The sequence below is a fragment of the Arachis ipaensis genome, chromosome B10 (assembly GCF_000816755.2).
Source record: "Arachis ipaensis cultivar K30076 chromosome B10, Araip1.1, whole genome shotgun sequence".
In the NCBI taxonomy this organism is placed as follows: Eukaryota; Viridiplantae; Streptophyta; class Magnoliopsida; order Fabales; family Fabaceae; genus Arachis; species Arachis ipaensis.
The window spans coordinates 70,637,511-70,656,632 of record NC_029794.2 but is presented as its reverse complement, the minus strand read 5'-3'; positions in this window follow the sequence as shown (position 1 = coordinate 70,656,632).

Sequence of the window (19,122 nt, the reverse complement as noted above, 5' to 3'; positions counted from 1 at the left end):
GAAATGAAATTAATGCCTTTATATAGGCTTTTACAAAATGAAAATGAAAAATGAAAATAATATTTACAAAATGAAAATCCTAATCTAGCTTCTCTGTGTGCCTTTGAGTCATGTGGGCTTTGCTTGCTTTGGAGTGGAATTGGGTTGAAGATGGATCCGGATGGCATTGGTCTTGAGAAGAAATCCGCTTGCAATTTGGACTTTGGAACATTCACGTTTGAGTCAACGTTTGAGGCAAACGTTGACTCAAACGTCTTCGTGAAGGCATTATGCAGAATGGCCATTTTGCTGTCACTCACGTCTGGGTTCACATTTGAGGTCAAACATGAGCTCAAACGTGATCTCCTCCAAGGCATTCTTTGGCCAACGTTTGACCTCACGTTTGAGGCAAACGTTGGTGCAAACGTGGGCTCCCCTCCAGGGCATCCATCTAGCAACATTTGGTCCTTAAAGATGCCTTTCACTCATGCCACAATTTCATGCCAAATATGGATTGCTATATATCGTTGGAAAGCTCTAAATGTCAGCTTTCTAACCCAATTGGAATCATCTTAATTGGACATTTACAACTCAAGTTATGCTCCTTTGAAGGGAACAAGGTCGCTGGTGTTGCTGTCACTCACGTTTGACCCCACGTTTGAGGTCAAACGTGAACGCAAATGTTGGGAACATTGCCAGATTCGGAAGCTCAAACTTGCTGTCCACCTCATACTATTATATATTGTTAGAAAGTCCTGAATGTCTACTTTCCAATGCCATTGGAAGAGCATCATTTGGAGCTCGACAACTCGCGTTTTACTCCATCGAAGGTGCAGAGGTCAGTTGGCCTCACTGCAGGTTGCCACCATGTTCGTTTATGCACATTTCGGGGCAGTTTTCTCCCTCAGTTTTAGTGTCCACCATGCAATGCCATATATTCTTGGAAAGCTCTTGATTCCTACTTTCCATTGCTATTTGAATCACCTCATTTGAAGCTCTGTAGCTCAAGTTATTCCTGTTGGAAGTATACCCCTTCAGGCTGTGGGGAGCAACATTTCCCAAGGTATTCCTTAGCCAACGTTTTACCTAACGTTTGAGGTAAACGTTGGCGCAAACATTGAGCTCCTGGGTGGCTGTGCTGGTGAAGCTTCCTTGGTTTGGTCATGGGCCACACTTTTAAAAGCGTGGCCTAAGGCTCCAAAGTGTGCTCCAACTTCAAAGTTTGCCCCAAAGCTCTTTTTTTCTCCTTTTTAGCTTATTTTGTGCTTCTTTGCTTCTTTTTCTTCTTATTTTCTACAAAGTTTAACAAATCAAAAGATCAAAGAAATATACCATTTAAGCACCAAAGAATGCAAAATTTAAGCACTAATTATCAATTTCTTGCATGAAAAAGCATAGAAAAACATGACATGGTGACATGTCATCACAACACCAAACTTAAACCCTGCTTGTCCCCAAGCAAGAAAAGAATCATGCACTAAAAATTGACAATCCAAAGTAAGAAGAATAGCAACTCAATGTCCATGGTAAGCTAGTTTTCAATGTAAGCTACAATCATAAAAGAAATGTACATGATTGATGCTTCTATCTAGCTCAATTTATGAAATCTTTTTCCTTATAATTTTCCCTTGAAACAAGCTTTTGATTTTCTTATTAGCTTCTCCTTTTGGGTACTTTGCCCCATGAGTTAATAACAAAGCTACGATTCTAAATGCTTTGTTTTCAAGTGTTACCACTTGATACATAAGCACCACAAGCATTTGAATTAGAGGACTTCATTAAGCTCATTTTTCTTTTCTTTTCTTGACTCTCTAATCATTGATGCTCAGAACCTTGATCCTTGAGGGGGTGCTTTTGCACTTGAGCCTAGCCTTGACTTCTAAGTGTTTTGTTTTCAAGCATTTGGCTTGATACATAAACACCACAAGTACTTAGCAAATAAATTACCATTGGTACTCAGAGCCTTCAGCTTTCTCATTCTTTCCCTTTTTCTTTTCTTGCTTTATTTTCTTCTTCAAGGTTTTCATGATTTTCAAAAGATTTCACAAAATGTCCTAGATGAAAACTTCAATTAAATAAAATCCAATGCAATTAAGCAACAATCAAACATACTAGCTTTCCAATACTTTTATGCACATGCTAAAATCTTCTTTAATGCCTTGTTTGTTTATGATCATGATACTTTATTGCTTTTGAATTCACAAAACTCAAGTTGGTAATCATAATGGCACAGCACCATGTTGCAATTTAGAAATCAAACTATGCCTTTTGATACACACATGCATACAGAAAAGGTAAAGACAATCATGCAGTTTATAGTGCTTGAAACAAATGAGAAGAAAAGGAACTCTACAACCTTGTAGTTCATCTTCATTATTGTTGTCCTTTTTCCTCTATTCTTCCTCTTTCCCATGCCAAACTCAGAATGCTTGCTCATCCTCAAGCAACAATTAGAACAATGGCTATGGGGCTAAGATGGATCATGAATGTCTTACACAATGAAAAGTTAGTAGTACATGTGTTCTAAGCAAGCAAAATTAAAGATAATAATCAAGGCACAAGAGACAGAGACATTGTGATTGCAAACTTAAGAAGGTGAGCATAATACTTTGCATAAAAAATAAGTGGCACACCAAACTTAGTGTGACACTTTCACTTGGAATTGATGCAAGTATCTTGTAAGGATTAGAACCACATTTTGTTGCATAGCAACACCAAACTTAGAATGCAACTACATGTCAATTTATTTGAAATAAAACTAAAAGAAAGAAACTGTTATATGTTAAATACAATCACCAAGCCAAGAATCTATCATGAATAAAGCTCTCTTGGTAGTGTATTAACAAACACAGTAAATAAAAGAAAGCATTTAAAACAAGGGAATGACTAAAAACAAAGAGAAAACTAAAATTGTCTCACTAAAAGAAAGATAACAGTGCAAAGAACATTATGATTATGCAAACAAGTGGTGTTGCTGAATGATTTGCATAGAAAAATAAGTGGCACACCAAACTTAGAATCTTGGTGTGTCACTTTCATTTTTTTGATTTGATGCAATCATCCAAAAAGATTGAAAACAATTTGTTGCAAGGCAACACCAAACTTAGAATGTAACCGTATGCTATTTTATTGAATTTAATCAAAGTAAAGAAAGAGAACAAAGCATAGAAGAGAAACGTTACCTACTGTTGGCATGTTGTTCTTTACTTTCTTCCTCTTCTTCCAGTTTGTTAAGAGGAATGACCTCAAGGGAGGAGAAGATTCAGCTATTGCCCCTTGTCTTGGTTTCCTCTCAGCAAGCTTCCTTTTGTACATGGCTTGATTGAGCTTCCTTGCTATTGGTCCAGGGGTTGGATTGCTTGTGGTTGACCTCCTCTTGAATGTTGTCCTTGGTAGCTTGGTCACAATCCTCTTCTTGGTGCTTTTGTTAATTGCTTTCACTTCCTTGAATCTAAGTCTTGGTGGTTGTGTGATTGTTGGAGTCTTCTTTTCATCAAGAGCCTCTTGTATTGGTGGTTCCATGAGCCCTTCCTTCATGTGATTTTCTGCTTCACTTGAGTGTGAATTCTCTTGAGTATCTTCCTCCATTTTTTCTTCATGATTTTCCATTAATTCCTTTGGGAGGGAATCTTTATGTTTCATTGTCACCTCAAGTAGCTTTTGTGATAGTAAAACCTTTGGCTCATGTTCCTCATCCTTCATTGCAATTTCACTTGACACAGGGACCTTTTGTTCTTGTTTTTCCACTTTTTCCCCCACAAATTTGTCTTCATCCTCACTGTTTGATGGTTCTAAGTTCCTCTTTGTTTGCTCTAAGGGCCCATTCATCTTCTTGAGGATGGTTTCTTTCCAGGATTGGGGTTGTGTGTATCTTTCTACGAGTTTTCTGTGTATTTCAATGGCTTGGCATTGGCTTTCTAAGGGTTCTTTGGACCATTGAAGGTAATCCTCAACTGCTATTTCAAGAGATGAAGGTTGAGAGTAATTTTGGTGACATGGATGTGTTGTGGTGAAGTTGTGTTGAGGGGTATGGAATGAGTTGTGTGATTGATGGGATGACTTGTATGGATTTTGGAGGAAACTTTGTGTTGAGGCATAATCAAGTGATGAAGAACTTTCAAATGAGAAACTGGGAGGTGAGGGTGGATGCTCTTCCATTCTTTGGTGATGCTTCCAACCACCATGAGGATAATGATATGAATTATTTTGTGGTGTTGGTTGGTATCCCATATGATGTTTTTGTTCATCTTATGTCTCTGAAGCAAATCTCCATGAATTGGAGTGCTCAGAATGTGTATTCTCTTGGTGATATTCCCAGCCACCATTAGAGATTGGTGATGGTGGGTAATATCCCATAAAATTTGTTTGATCATAAGATGAGTTGAACTCCATTTGAATTTTGTAAAACACAACACCAAGGAAAATTGAAATTCATATCTCAGAGATGAATTTCTTAGTGAGGCAATAACTCAAAAACCTTGGTTTCAACTTAGAACAGAGAACAAAAATAAAGAAAATGCTTGATCTAGACTTCTCACCCACTTAATCATTGTTGATCTAAATCAATCCCCGGCAACGGTGCCAAAAACTTGATGGATAATTAGAACAATTTGCAAAAGAAATGAAGATGAAAGTAGTAAACAGAGTGTTGATTCAAATCCTTAATTCACTGAAATTTTGTAGAAGAAGAACAAGAGAAATCTCAAAGTGAGAATGAAACAGAATTCCTTCAATTCTCAACCCAAGATTCAAAACAAAGAGAAAAACTAAAGAGAGAGAGTTCTCTATTCCTAATGCTCCCTCGTGGAGCCAGCCTCTAACGCTCTCTTATGGAGCTCTCCTGCCTTTTTGAAATGAAATTAATGCCTTTATATAGGCTTTTACAAAATAAAAATGAAAAATGAAAATAATATTTACAAAATGAAATTCCTAATCTAGCTTCTCTGTGTGCCTTTGAGTCATGTGGGCTTTGCTTGCTTTGGAGTGGAATTGGGTTAAAGATGGATCCGGATGGCATTGGTCTTGAGAAGAAATCCGCTTGCAATTTGGACTTTGGAACATTCATGTTTGAGTCAACGTTTGAGGCGAACGTTGACTCAAACGTCTTCGTGAAGGCATTATGCAGAATGGCCATTTTGCTGTCACTCATGTCTGGGTTCACGTTTGAAGTCAAACGTGAGCTCAAACATGATCTCTTCCAAGGCATTCTTTGGCCAACGTTTGACCTCACGTTTGAGGCAAACGTTGGCGCAAACGTGGGCTCCCCTCCAGGGCATCCATCTAGCAACATTTGGTCCTTAAAGAAGCCTTTCACTCATGCCTCAATTTCCTGCTAAATATGGATTGCTATATATGGTTGGAAAGCTCTAAATGTCAGCTTTCTAACCCAACTGGAATCATCTTAATTGGACATCTACAACTCAAGTTATGCTCCTTTGAAGGGGACAAGGTCGCTGGTGTTGCTGTCACTCACGTTTGACCCCACGTTTGAGGTCAAACGTGAACGCAAACGTTGGGAACATTTCCAGATTCGGAAGCTCAAACGTGCTGTCCACCCCATGCTATTATATATTGTTGGAAAGCCCTGAATGTCTACTTTCCAATGCCGTTGGAAGAGCATCATTTGGAGCTCGACAACTCGAGTTATACTCCGTTGAAGGTGCAGAGGTCAGTTGGCCTCACTGCAGGTTGCCACCATGTTCGTTTATGCACATTTCGGGGCAGTTTTCTCCCTCAATTTTAGTTTCCACCATGCAGTGCCATATATGCTTGGAAAGCTCTTGATTCCTACTTTCCATTGCTATTTGAATCATCTCATTTGAAGTCTTGTAGCTCAAGTTATTCTTGTTTGAAGTATACCCCTTCAGGCTGTGGGGAGCAACATTTCCCAAGGTATTCCTTAGCCAACGTTTGACCTCACGTTTGAGGCAAACGTTGGCGCAAACGTTGAGCTCCTGGGTGGCTGTGCTGATGAAGCTTCCTTGATTTGGTCATGGGCCACGCTTTTAAAAGCGTGGCCTAAGGCTCCAAAGTGTGCTCCAACTTCAAAGTGTGCCCCAAAGCTCTTTTTTTCTGCTTTTTAGCTTATTTTGTGCTTCTTTGCTTCTTTTTCTTCTTATTTCCTACAAAGTTTATCAAATCAAAAGATCAAAGAAATATACCATTTAAGCACCAAAGAATGCAATATTTAAAAACTAATTATCAATTTCTTGCATGAAAAAGTATAGAAAAACATGACATGGTGACATGTCATCAGTACGCGTGCGCGCCTTGTGCGCTTGCGCGTGTATAGCAACAAATCAATTCTGCGCTCCGGCGTCTTGTACGCGTCTGCATCCATCACCACTCTTATTCTATCGGCGCGGGCGCGGCAGGTGCACGTGCGCGTCGATTCCCTTTTTCAAGTTCCCACTCTGAAAGTATCGCAGGCGTTCACTCGAAATGAATGTAGCGTTCATGGTTGGTGAACACTGAACCTCGATGCACGCTGGTGCGCCATGTGCGCGTGCGCATGGGTCTCCAAACTTGCTTCGTCATGCGGGGGCAGCTAGTGCGCGTATGCGCCCTTGTGAACGTAGCATTCATTGAGTGAACGCAGCGTTCTCCTGCACGTTGCTTTTCTCTTTATTTCCTTCTTCTCATTTCTTCACCTGTTATCAATTAAACATGCCATGAAAGTTTCACCAAAATCACAAGGTTTTGCATCGTCTATAATAATCAACTAAATTATTCATAAATCTCATGATTTTATAAAAAATTAACAATGTTTAATTGAGTTAAAGCAACATGAAATTCTACTCCAATCACTTACTTATTGTGCAAGAAAGTGCATAAAACCTAATGAAACAAATGAAAAATGCTTTTGAAACTAGCATAAGATGACTTGTCATCAAACTCCTTAGTCATTGATACTCATCGCTTTGGACCTTGCTCTTTTTTTTTTGCTGTTTCTTTTGCTTCAAGGATTAAATTTTTGTTTATTTCAGAGAAATCATAATAATTCTCTAAATCTATTTTCCTTGTACATCAACATTTTTTTATTCAAATTTAAATATGAACTGTTCATGTCATGCATTCGGAGTCACAGAAAATACCACCATATTTGAATGAATAAGACTACTCTAAAAATTAAACTCAATTTCTCATGCACTACATCTTTTCTTCTTTCCTTTTGATCTCAAGCTCAGTAGATAATACATGAGGCACCTTTCAATATTAAAGCAAATTATAGAAAATTTCAAAATAGTAGAACTAAACTAGAACCTAGGAATTTATCTAATAAAGGATCATGTAATAAACGAGACAAAATAGCAGAAAACCAAAACATAACATAGTAAGAGCGGGAAGGAATATAGAGTGAAAGGAACTCAACCACCTCAGTTATGTTGGTGGCCATCTTATTCCTCCAGCTATGCTCCTCAGTGAAGATGATTCGCCTCCCTTTGAAACCATAGAAAAGCCATAAGCGAAGCGACAACACCAAACTTAAAGGTTTGCTTGTACTCAACAAAGAGGGACATAAAAAGACATAAAAATATTATGATGAAAGAAGAATAAAAGGATAAAGGAAGAAGAGAGAATTAGGATTAGGGAGTGGATGATTTGAAATCAGGCGCTGAGGTGGCTTAATTAGGCGTCGCATATGACGCGTACGCGTGAGGGACGTGTATGCGTGGATCGCGCGATTTTCAAAGTGATGCGTAAGCGTCTAGCACGCGTACGCATGCCCTTGGTTTGTGCGAATCATGCGAAGCGGCCACATGCACGCACAACTCTCTGTTCGCGTGGCCTGGGAACCAAAATTCTCACATGACGCGTGCGCATCAGCGACGCGTACGTGTGGATGGCCATTGTAGGAAAATGACGCGCACACGTCAGGGATGCGTACGCGTGATGGGGCTTGTGCTCCCAGCACAATTCCAACCCCACACCATCATAACTCTCTGGGGCTTGTACGCGTGATGGGGCTTGTGCTCTTTTTTTTTAAGTGTTCGGTTCCTGTTTTAAAATAGCTGCATGATCAGAAAAATAGTAAAAACTCAATAAAAATCAAATAAGTAAGAAAACTACTACTATGAAAAATAACTAAGGATACGAGATTATCAGGTTGCCTCCTGACAAGCGCTTCTTTAACGTCACTAGCTTGACGGTCAGTTCTGCTAATTCAGCAGATGAGCGGACCTCTGGCGATCAATTTCGCCTCCAAGATAGTGCTTCAACCTTTGGCCATTCTCTGTAAATTTCCTATCTGAATTCTCTTCCTGTATTTCCACATGACCATATGGTGAAGCTCTAGTAACCACAAACGGTCCTGACTACCGGGATTTCAGCTTCCTGAGAAAAAGTTTGAGCCTTGAATTATATAGAAGCACTCTCTGTCCTGGCTCAAAGACTCTGATGGCAATCTTCTTGTCATGCAATAACTTGGTTCTCTCCTTATAGAGCTTGGCATTCTCATAGGCTGAATATCTGAATTCATCAAGGTCATTCAACTGAAGCATTCACTTAATTTCTACAGCTTCTGAATCAAGATTTAGATACCTGATTGCCAGTAAGCTTTATGCTCCAGCTCAACTGGCAAGTGACAGGCTTTGTCATAGACCAACTGATAAGGGGACATGCCAATGGGAGTCTTGTACGCCGTTCGGTATGCTTAGAGAGCATCATCAAGCTTCCTAGACCAGTCCTTTCTTGAAACACTGACAGTCTTCTCTAGAATCCTATTGAGTTCCTTGTTGGAAACTTCAATCTGTCCACTTGTCTGAGGGTGATAAGGGGTTGCCACTTTATGACGGACTCCATATCTCTGCAGAAGAGAGTCCAGCTATCTGTTACAGAAGTGACTTCCTCTATCACTAATGAGTGTCCTTGGAACACCAAACCAACTAAAGATATATCTCTGAAGAAAACTCATTACCACCTTGGCATCATTGGTGGGTAGAGCCACAGCTTCTACCCACTTGGACACATAATCAACCGCCACTAGAATATAGTTGTTTGAATGTGAGGGTGGGAAAGGTCCCATGAAATCAATACCCCACACATTAAATAACTCAACCTCAAGAATTCCCTGCTGTGGCATTTCATGGTTGGCAGGGAGATTCGTGGCTTTTTCACATCTGTCACAATGTTTCAAAAATGCTCTTGAGTCCCTGAAGAGAGTCAGCCAGTAGAACCCGCTCTGAAGGACCTTTGTAGCTGTCCTTTCACCACCAAAGTGACCTCCATAATAAGAACCATGACAATGCCAAAAAATCTACTGCTTTTCCTCATCCGGGACACATCTCTGGATTATACCATCTGAACATCTTTTAAAAAGGTATGATTCCTCCCAAATGTAGTACTTGGCATCAGTCAATAGCTTCTTTACTTGTTGCCTACTGTACTCCCTTGGAATAAAATTCATGGCCTTGTAATTTGCAATGTCTGCAAACCATGGAGCCTGCTGAATGAGGAACAATTGCTCATCCGAAAACATCTCAGTCACAACTGTGGGTGGTTGTACTCCTGCTTCAGGCTCAATTCTGGAGAGATGGTCAGCTACTTGATTTTCTGACCATATCCTGTCTTTTATCTCAATATCAAACTCCTGAAGGAGCAACACCCATCTGATTAATCTTGGTTTAGAATCCTGTTTGGTTAGAAGGTACTTCAAAGTAGCATGATCAGTATAAACAATAACCTTAGAACCAATTAAATAAGACCTAAACTTATCAACAGCATACACAATAGCTAACAATTCCTTTTCTATAGTTGTGTAATTCTTTTGGGCATCATTTAACACACGATAGGCATAGTAAATGACATGTATAAGCTTACCATGCATCTGTCCTAAAACAACTCCTATAGCAAAGTCAATGGCATCACACATCAATTCAAATAGTAAATTCCAGTCAGGGGGAGCTATAATGGGAGCAGAGGTAAGGTTTGCTTTTAGAGTTTCAAAATCATGCAGACATTCAGCATCAAACACAAAAGGAACATCAATAACCAATAGGTTGCTTAATGGTTTAGAAATTTTAGAAAAATCCTTTATAAATTGGTGTACGAAATTGTGATTACAATTTTCACAACTCCGCACAACTAACCAGCAAGTGCACTAGGTCGTCAAAGTAATACCTTACGTGAGTAAAGGTCGATCCCATGGAGATTGTCGGCTTGAAGCAAGCTATGGTTACCTTGTAAATCTTAGTCAAGAGATTAATGATAAAAATGATTTTTGTGTATGAAAAGTAAATAACATGAAACAAATGGTACTTATGATTTAGTAATGAGGAACAGGTTGAGGTTCCAGAGATGCTCTGTTCTCTGAATCTCTGCTTTCCTACTGTCTTCTTCTTCAAACACGCATGGCTTCTGATGAGACGCAGAAGCTGGTGAATTAAAAATTATTAAAATAGTTGCATTGCAAGTATAGTTCTTAACTCACCGAAAATCTGCCTATCAATTTAGAAATATGTCACAGAGAATTAAATTAAAAATTACTGGGAGTTTTAAGTTTCAGGTCGTCTCCCAACGAGTTGCAGAAAAGTGTGCTATCTTATTAATCAGATGTTCCAAGAAGTTGAGCTAAGTAAATTGGAATGTAAATTGAGGAAAGTTAAATAATATGAATAAAAGCCTTGACTGGGAGTTGATTGGTTGGAATTTCTATTATTGGTGGAGTGATTGTAAGATTAATTTATAATTAATGGTTGTTCTGTTTGGTTATCCTTTACTAAGTAAGGGAAAGTCAAACAATCTGGAATGCCAGATCTGTTCACAAGTTGCAACCCACTTAGTTCTAAGGGGTTGGCGTTGGTGACATGATAGCAATCCAACATTTAACCCAATTACAAATTTCTCTTTAGTCCTTCCAACTCAAGAGTTCCTTTTAATCAACTCCCCATCAAGTAAGGAAACTACTCACGCATTGTAAATAAAGAATCCATAGCATATGAAAGAGAATTAAAAGAAGACATGATTATTGGAATTAAAATTAAATTAAAAAGAAATAATCCTTGCATTAAATAATCATAAAAGTATTCAAATAACAAAATTGAACAAAACAAGGAACATGGAAGAATAAAACCAAGTTGAGAAAATGAACTAGAATGACGAAGTCTTGATGAGGGAATAACTCTTCTCAATGTTCCAATGCTAAGACCAATTGAAAATTAAAATTCTAAAACCTAGAGAGAAAAACCTAAGAGAGTAAAACTAGATCTAAAACTGTCTCTGAATGAATCTGTTATTTGTTTCTGCATGTTCTCTGACTCTAGTCTGCTGTTCCGGGCCGAAAACTGGGTCGAAATAAGGCCCAAAAATCGCCCCCAACAAATTCTGCAGATTATGCAGATCGCACATGTCACGCGATCGCGTCATCCATGCGGACGCGTCACTGCGATTTGCTCTCCTTCGCGCGGTAACGTGAGCCATGCGACCGCGTCACTTCTCACTGGTTATCTCGTCAAATTCTTGTGTTCCTTCCATATTTGCTAGCTTCCTTTCCAGTCTCCAACTCATTTATGCCCTGTAAAGTCTGAAACACTCAACACACAGATCACGGCATCGAATGGAATAAAGGAGAATTAAAAATAAATAATTAAAGTCTCTAGGAAGCAGTTTTCAAGCATGTAATAAATTCAAGAAGGAAATCTAAATGCATGCTAATTTAATGAATAAGTGGGTAAGGATCATAGTAAAACCACACAATTAAACACAATATAAATCATAAGAGCTAATAAATTGAATCTTTAATTAACCCAAGCTCTAACATAACTTGTATACACTTAATGTCATCTTTAAAGTTCATACCTAGCTACCCAGAATTCCCTTTTTCAATCCATACTCATGTATCAACTTATATTTTTGGTTCTATCATATGTGCATTGATCTTTGAATTCTGAATTTAACATTGGGGTAATTTTGTCCCCTTATTTATTGATTTGCCATTTTTTTATAAATAAATAAAGCTTATCAATGCACATAGATTTTTTTTTTCATTCTTATATTTTTACATGAGTAGGTATCCAAATTCTCCTTAAATTTTTATGATACATTCCCTTGACAACTTTTGTTCCCACAATTTCCCATACTTAACTGGCACACACACTTCTATCTTAAGCTAACCAAAGATTCAAATTGGGATATACAATTGTTTTTCGGCTTAAGGTTAGTAATGTGGTAAAATATCGAACAAATGGGAATTAAAGGCTCAAAGTGGTTAACAAAGGTAATTAAAAAGGGTAGGCTTAATTTGGATGAGTGTGTTCAAATAAATAATGGCCTCAATCATGTGCAAGCATGCGAATATAATAACTATTGGACATATAAGATAAAACAAAATATAGATTACAATCGTAGAGAAGCAAACACACAAGAATGAAATAATTATGGTTAAATAATGTAACCATTCATAAAGGCTCAAATCTTTCACAGGTTGTGTGTTCTTTAACTCAAATATCATGTTCCAAACATAACTCAAGCAAATTTATCATATTTCTTTTTGAAAAATTAGTGAAATTTTGTTCCAAAGATGGATTTTTAAAGAAACTTATTGTCTTTTTAATCAAGTAGAACATGCATGCAACTATCCTAACCTATGCAATTTATTCTATTTTATAAAGGAAAGAAAATCTAACTAAAATATCCTAATTATTGGTGCTAGAGAAGAGAAATTACCTCCGGAAGTCAGGTACTGACCGACCTCCCCACACTTTAAGGCTTTGCACCGTCCTCGGTGCCATCTGTCAGAAACAGGGGTTGGCTGGTAGCAGTATCTCCACAGGCGGGACCGACATGGCTCCCTGTGCTAGTAAAGGAAGTAGAGTCCGGGGTGTCTGAGTCTCTGAAGCGTCCCTTGAGTAACTCCTTGAGGTGTTTGAATCGGCGCTCGTTACGGCGCTCTCTCATCTTTGCTTTCTGTTTTTGTCGATCCAACCGTTCGATTATCTGCTGGAGCAATTTCTCAGTTGTAGATGCTTGTGGTGTCAAAGAAGGATTATCTTCAACTGGAGCAGTAGGCAGGCTTGTAGTGGCTGCTGAGAGTCTGAGGTATTTCCCGTTAAGGACATACTGATCATCCTGTAGAAGCATGGCTTTGGTGTCCCCAGCTCTGTAGGAGACTCCGGCTGCTAAGACAAGATCTGAGACCAAGGCGGGGAAAGGTAAGTTGTCCGCAATTTGTACGTGTTCCATAGCATTCCGGATGTGTCTTACGAGATTCAGAGGTTAGTCTGTAAGGATGCACCATAGTAGAACAGCCATGTCTGCAGTGAAGGAGGACTCATGAGAGCTCGGAAAGACGTAATGGGACATGATCTGTGCCCATACGCGAGCCTCCAAGGTAAGTGCTGAAGCCAAGATTCCCTTAGGGCGGGTACGCTGAAGGGTGGCTTCTTGAAAAGCGTCCATTCCTGCAGGAATAAGGGGAAGACTCAGAACTTGCTGAATGGCCTCTTCTAGATGTGGACTTGCTTCTGCCGGACATAAACAGACTGCAGGGTCGGTATGTAGAAGTTGGAGTAGAACTCAACTACCCAAGAAAGATTGACCTGCCTCGGCTGCTTCCGTAGGAAACCCCATTGTCTTCGCTCAATTTGCGGCTCAACAAAGGTGGCAATATTGGACGGGAGGATAAGAAGGTATTCATTGTTATAGTTCCTTTCTGCTAGGATAGGGACCATCTGCTCACAGTAGTGATTGGAAAATCGCGCAGCGTCCTTTTCTGGAAAGGCTTTCTCCTTTTCGTCAACCTTTATTATCCTCTTGACTCGTTTTGTTGAGGGCTTGACTGCGGTGGAAGAAGGCTCTGCCACTAATGCTCTTTTAGTTCCTCTTCTTGCTAGTGGTTTGAAAGTTGCTTTCTCCTTTCCTTTCTTGGTGGCCATCCTGAAAGAAGGGAAGAGAAAGAAAATTAAATTTAAAGAGATATACAGCAAGGAAGGAAACGGAAAAGAGGGTGAATGATGCATAGCAAAATGTAGATGACATTAACACATGCTCTCGAGTACATATGAAAAGCCATCAATGGAAAATAGCTAGTGCATACAAAGTCAAGTGAATGCAAGGTGTTTATTGGCATGCCGGCAAAGGGCATGAGTAGCATAGACCAAGCAATACTTTGTAACAAACTATCACATTTGTATTGACAATTAAATTCAATTAATAAAATAACAAGGGAAAGTTGTGAAAAGCAAGCATTGAATAGTAGAGTAAAGTAATGTAGAAAAGTGCATAGGGCTATATAGGCTTTTTCACAAACACATGGCATGCATGGTAAATAAGATATAAAAAGTATGAAATTGAACATGCAAGAAATCCCCTTAAAAATAATAATAATTGTCAAATAAATTGTAACAAGTCACAAGTATATAATGAGGGATAATGACTCAAAAATTTTCTAGCACCATGTAAAAAGGGAAAGAAGAAAATAAAATACAAAAGGGAAAAAAAAGGAGGGAGAAAGAAAATAAAAATGTATATAATATAATAAGAATGATGGAAAAGAGAAGAAGGAAGAAGAAAGTGAAACCTTGTTAATGGTGGTGAGAGGGATAGAGAGTTAAAGGTGAGATAGAAGGGAGAAGGAAGAAATAAGGAGGGAAAAGAAAAATTAGAATTTGGGGGAGAGAAAAATAAGATAATTTGGCAATTTAGGTAGAGCTGTGCGGCGCATGCGACGCGGCCGCGTGGGGCACGCGTTTTCGTGGGTGTGCGTCAGGTAAGGGGACGCGATCGCGTCGGTCACGCGGTCGCGTGACCCATGTTACGTTGCTAGCGCGAGTGCAGCCTCGCTCCAGCACAACTCTCTGTTCGATTTATTATAATTGCCAAAATTGGGTGACGCGATCGCGTAGGTCACGCGATCGCATGAGTGTGCATTATAAAATGGGTGATGCGGCCTCGTCGGCGACGCGGTCGCGTGACAAGGATTGTGCCTCCAGCACCAATCCAGCATCACTCTCGCATAGAATGTTACTGTGCATCCTTTTACGTCAAAAATTTAGGGCACACGGCCGCGTGGGGCACGCGGTCGCGTGGAAGGCCAGGATCCCCATGCGACGTGAACGCGTCAGGGACGCGGTCGCGTGGGTCGATTTGTGCCATTGGCACGCCTCCAGCCGGACTCCAGCCGAACTCTATGTTCGGTTATTTGTTTTCTCCACCCTCTTTGCAACGCGGACGCGTCGCTGCTGCGATCGCGTCGCTCGGCGAAAACCCCCTTTTTTATTAAAAAAATAAAAAGAAATATGAAGACATGAAATGCAAATGCACGAAAGCACTAATAAAGAGGAGAGTTATTAAAGAAGAAAAACAAAAAGTGAAGAAAAGAACGATCATACCGCGGTGGGTTGTCTCCCACCAAGCACTTTGCTTTAACGTCCGTAAGTTAGACGCTCCACTAGCTCAATCGGCTGCTGTGTGGGGGTCTTCCAGGTGGAAGATCTCAAGCTCCTTATTTTTCTGCACCTTCTCACCATGGTACAGCTTCAGGCGTTGTCCATTAACCTTAATAAGTTCAGAACTTGAAGGATGGCTTAGGTGATAAACTCCGTACGGTTCAGCCTTCTCTGCTTTGTATGGACCTTCCCATTTTGATCTCAACTTACTGGGCATGAGCCTTAGTCGAGATTTGTAAAGGAGGACAAAATCTCCAGGTTGAAACTCTTTCTTCTTGATGTTCTGATCATGCACAGCTTTCATCTTTTCCTTGTAAATTCTGGAGTTCTCATAAGCATCTAGGCGAAGGTTCTCCAGTTCCTGCAGTTGCAACTTCCTTTCAGCTCCGGCGTTCTCAATTCCCATGTTGCACTCCTTAACTGCCCAGAAGGCTCTATGTTCTATTTCAACTGGGAGATGACAACCTTTTCCATAAACCAAGCGGAAGGGACTCATCCCAATGAGCGTCTTGTATGCCGTTCTATATGCCCACAGTGCATCTTGTAGCCTGGTGCTCCAGTCTTTTCTGTGAGGCTTTACTATCTTTTGCAAGATACGCTTAACCTCTCTGTTTGATACCTCGGCTTGCCCATTAGTTTGGGGATGGTAAGCTATTGCAACTTTATGGATTATCCCATGCTTCTTCATCAATCCTGTTAGTCTCCTGTTACAAAAATAGGTGCCTTGATCGCTCACGATTGCTCGTGGTGATCCAAAGCGACATATAATATGGTTTCTCACAAAGGAAACAACAGTGTTAGCATCATCAGTGCGGGTAGGAATTGCTTCTAACCATTTGGAAACATAATCCACAGCTAACAATATATAAAAATATCCATTAGAATTTGGAAATGGACCCATGAAGTCAATGCCCCAAACATCAAAAATTTCACAGAAGAGCATATATTGTTGAGGCATCTCATCCCTCCTGGATATATTACCAAATTTCTGGCATGGGGGGCAGGATTTACAAAACTCAGCAGCGTCTCTAAAAAGAGTAGGCCACCAGAATCCGCAGTCTAAGATCTTTCTAGCTGTTCTTTGAGGGCCAAAATGTCCTCCACTCTCAGATGAGTGACAGGCCTCTAAAATGGACTGGAATTCTGATTGAGGCACACAACGTCTAATTATCTGGTCAGCGCCACATCTCCATAAATATGGGTTATCCCATATATAATATTTAGACTCGCTTTTCAGCTTGTCTCTTTGATGTTTAGAAAAATGTGGAGGAAATGTGCGGCTAACTAAATAATTAGCAACAGGTGCATACCACGGGATTACCGCAGATACTGCTTGCAGGTTGTCAAAAGGAAAATTATCATATATAGGAGTAGAATCATCCTTAATATGTTCAAGGTGACTCAAGTGGTCTGCTACTAAATTCTGATTACCACTCCTATCCTTTATTTCTAAATCAAATTCTTGTAATAGCAGTATCCAACGTATAAGTCTTGGTTTGGATTCCTTTTTAGCTAATAGATACTTTAGAGCTGCATGGTCCGAATACACTACTACTCTAGTACCAAGTAAATAGGCTCGGAATTTATCCAGAGCAAAAACAATAGCCAGAAGCTCTTTCTCAATAGTAGTATACTTGGACTGGGCAGTGTCTAAAGTCTTAGACGCATAGGCAATAACAAAAGGATCCTTACCTTCGCGCTGAGCCAGCGTTGCTCCTACTGCATGGTTGGAAGCATCGCACATGATTTCAAACGGCTGACTCCAGCCTGGTCCTCTCACAATTGGGGCTTGAGTTAGAACAGTCTTCAGCTTATCAAACGCTTGTTCACAATCCTCACTGAACTCGAACTCAATATCCTTCTGCAGTAATCTAGACAAGGGAAGTGCCACCTTACTAAAGTCCTTAATAAATCTCCTGTAGAAAACTGCATGGCCAAGGAACGAACGGACTTCCCTCACAGAAGAGGGGTAAGGTAAACTAGAAATAACATTCACCTTTGCTGGGTCTATAGAAATACCATTATTAGATACCACATGTCCTAATACAATCCCTTGTTTTACCATAAAGTGGCATTTTTCGAAATTCAATACAAGATTTGTGTTAACACATCTATCTAATACTTGAGATAATCCATCTAAAAGAATCACCATAAACGCTAAAATCGTCCATAAAAACTTCCATACAGTCCTCGATAAGATCAGAGAAAAGACTCATCATGCACCTTTGGAAGGTAGCTGGTGCATTGCACAAGCCAAAGGGCATTCTCTTATAAGCATAGATCCCAAAAGGACATGTAAAAGTAGTCTTTTCCTGATCCTCAGGAGCTATATGAATCTGGAAATAACCTGTGTAACCATCTAAAAAGCAATAATGTGATTTACCTGACAGGCGATCCAGCATTTGATCAATGAATAGAAGTGGGTAGTGATCCTTACGGGTAGCTTGGTTGAGACGCCTGTAATCAATGCAGACTCTCCAAGCATTCTGAACTCTAGTTGCTATGAGCTCTCCATGCTCACTCTTCACTGTAGTGACTCCAGATTTCTTGGGCACCACTTGTACTGGGCTTACCCATTCACTGTCTGAAATGGGATATATGATAACTGCTTCCAATAGTCTGGTCACTTCCTTTTTGACAACTTCCAAGATGGTGGGATTCCATCTTCTCTGGGGTTGACAGACAGGTCTTGCTCCCTCTTCGAGAAATATTCTATGCTCGCATACTTGAGGGTTAATTCCCAATATGTCTGCCAAACTCCACCCAATTGCTTTCTTATGCTTCCTCAGTACATCAAGTAACTGCTCTTCTTGTTGAGAAGTCAGTTCCCTTGCAATAATAACCGGAAGCTTCTGCTCATCCTCAAGGTAAGCATATTTGAGATGTGGAGGGAGAGGTTTCAATTCTAACTTTTGATCATGGGCAGGCTCTGGATTATCTGGGGCTTGTGAAAATGGCGAAGTGCCCTCACTGTCAGTTAAGAGGGTCCCCACACTGGGACCTTGTCCAGTGTGCCTCTCTTCATACTCTTCCTCTTGAATTTTAGCCACACTTTCGTCTATGACATCACACTGGAAGATAGAACGATCTTCTGGGGGATTGTCAATGACTCCATTCAGATTGAAGATTATTATGCGGCCATCTATTTCAAAGGAGTATGTTCCTGAAAAAGCATCCAATTTGAATTTTGATGTCTTCAGGAATGGTCTTCCAAGTAGGATTGATGATGGCTTATATGAATCATTGTGGGGCATCTCCAAGATATAAAAATCAGTGGGAAATGTGAGCCCTTTAATGTTCACCAAAACATCTTCAGCAACTCCAGCCTCTGTAATAATGCTTTTATCTGCTAACACAAAACGAGCTGCCGACCTTTTTAAGGGAGGGAGCCTCAAAACATCCTATATAGACAAAGGCATTATACTGACACATGCTCCTAAATCACACATGCAATCATAAATTACTACACCACCAATAGTACAACTAACTATGCAAGGACCTGGATCATTACATTTTTCAGGTAATCCTCCCATTGAAGCAGATATAAAACTACCTAAAGGAATAGTTTCTAATTCATTAATTTTGTCTTTATGGATACATAAGTCTTTTAGAAACTTTGCATATTTAGGTACCTGCTGAATAACATCAAAAAGGGGAATAGTTACCTCGACCTTTTTGAATATCTCTACCATTTTAGGATCGGGTTCCAGCTGCTTCCTGGGCTTCCTTGCAAGTTGTGGAAATAGAACGGGAGTAGTGT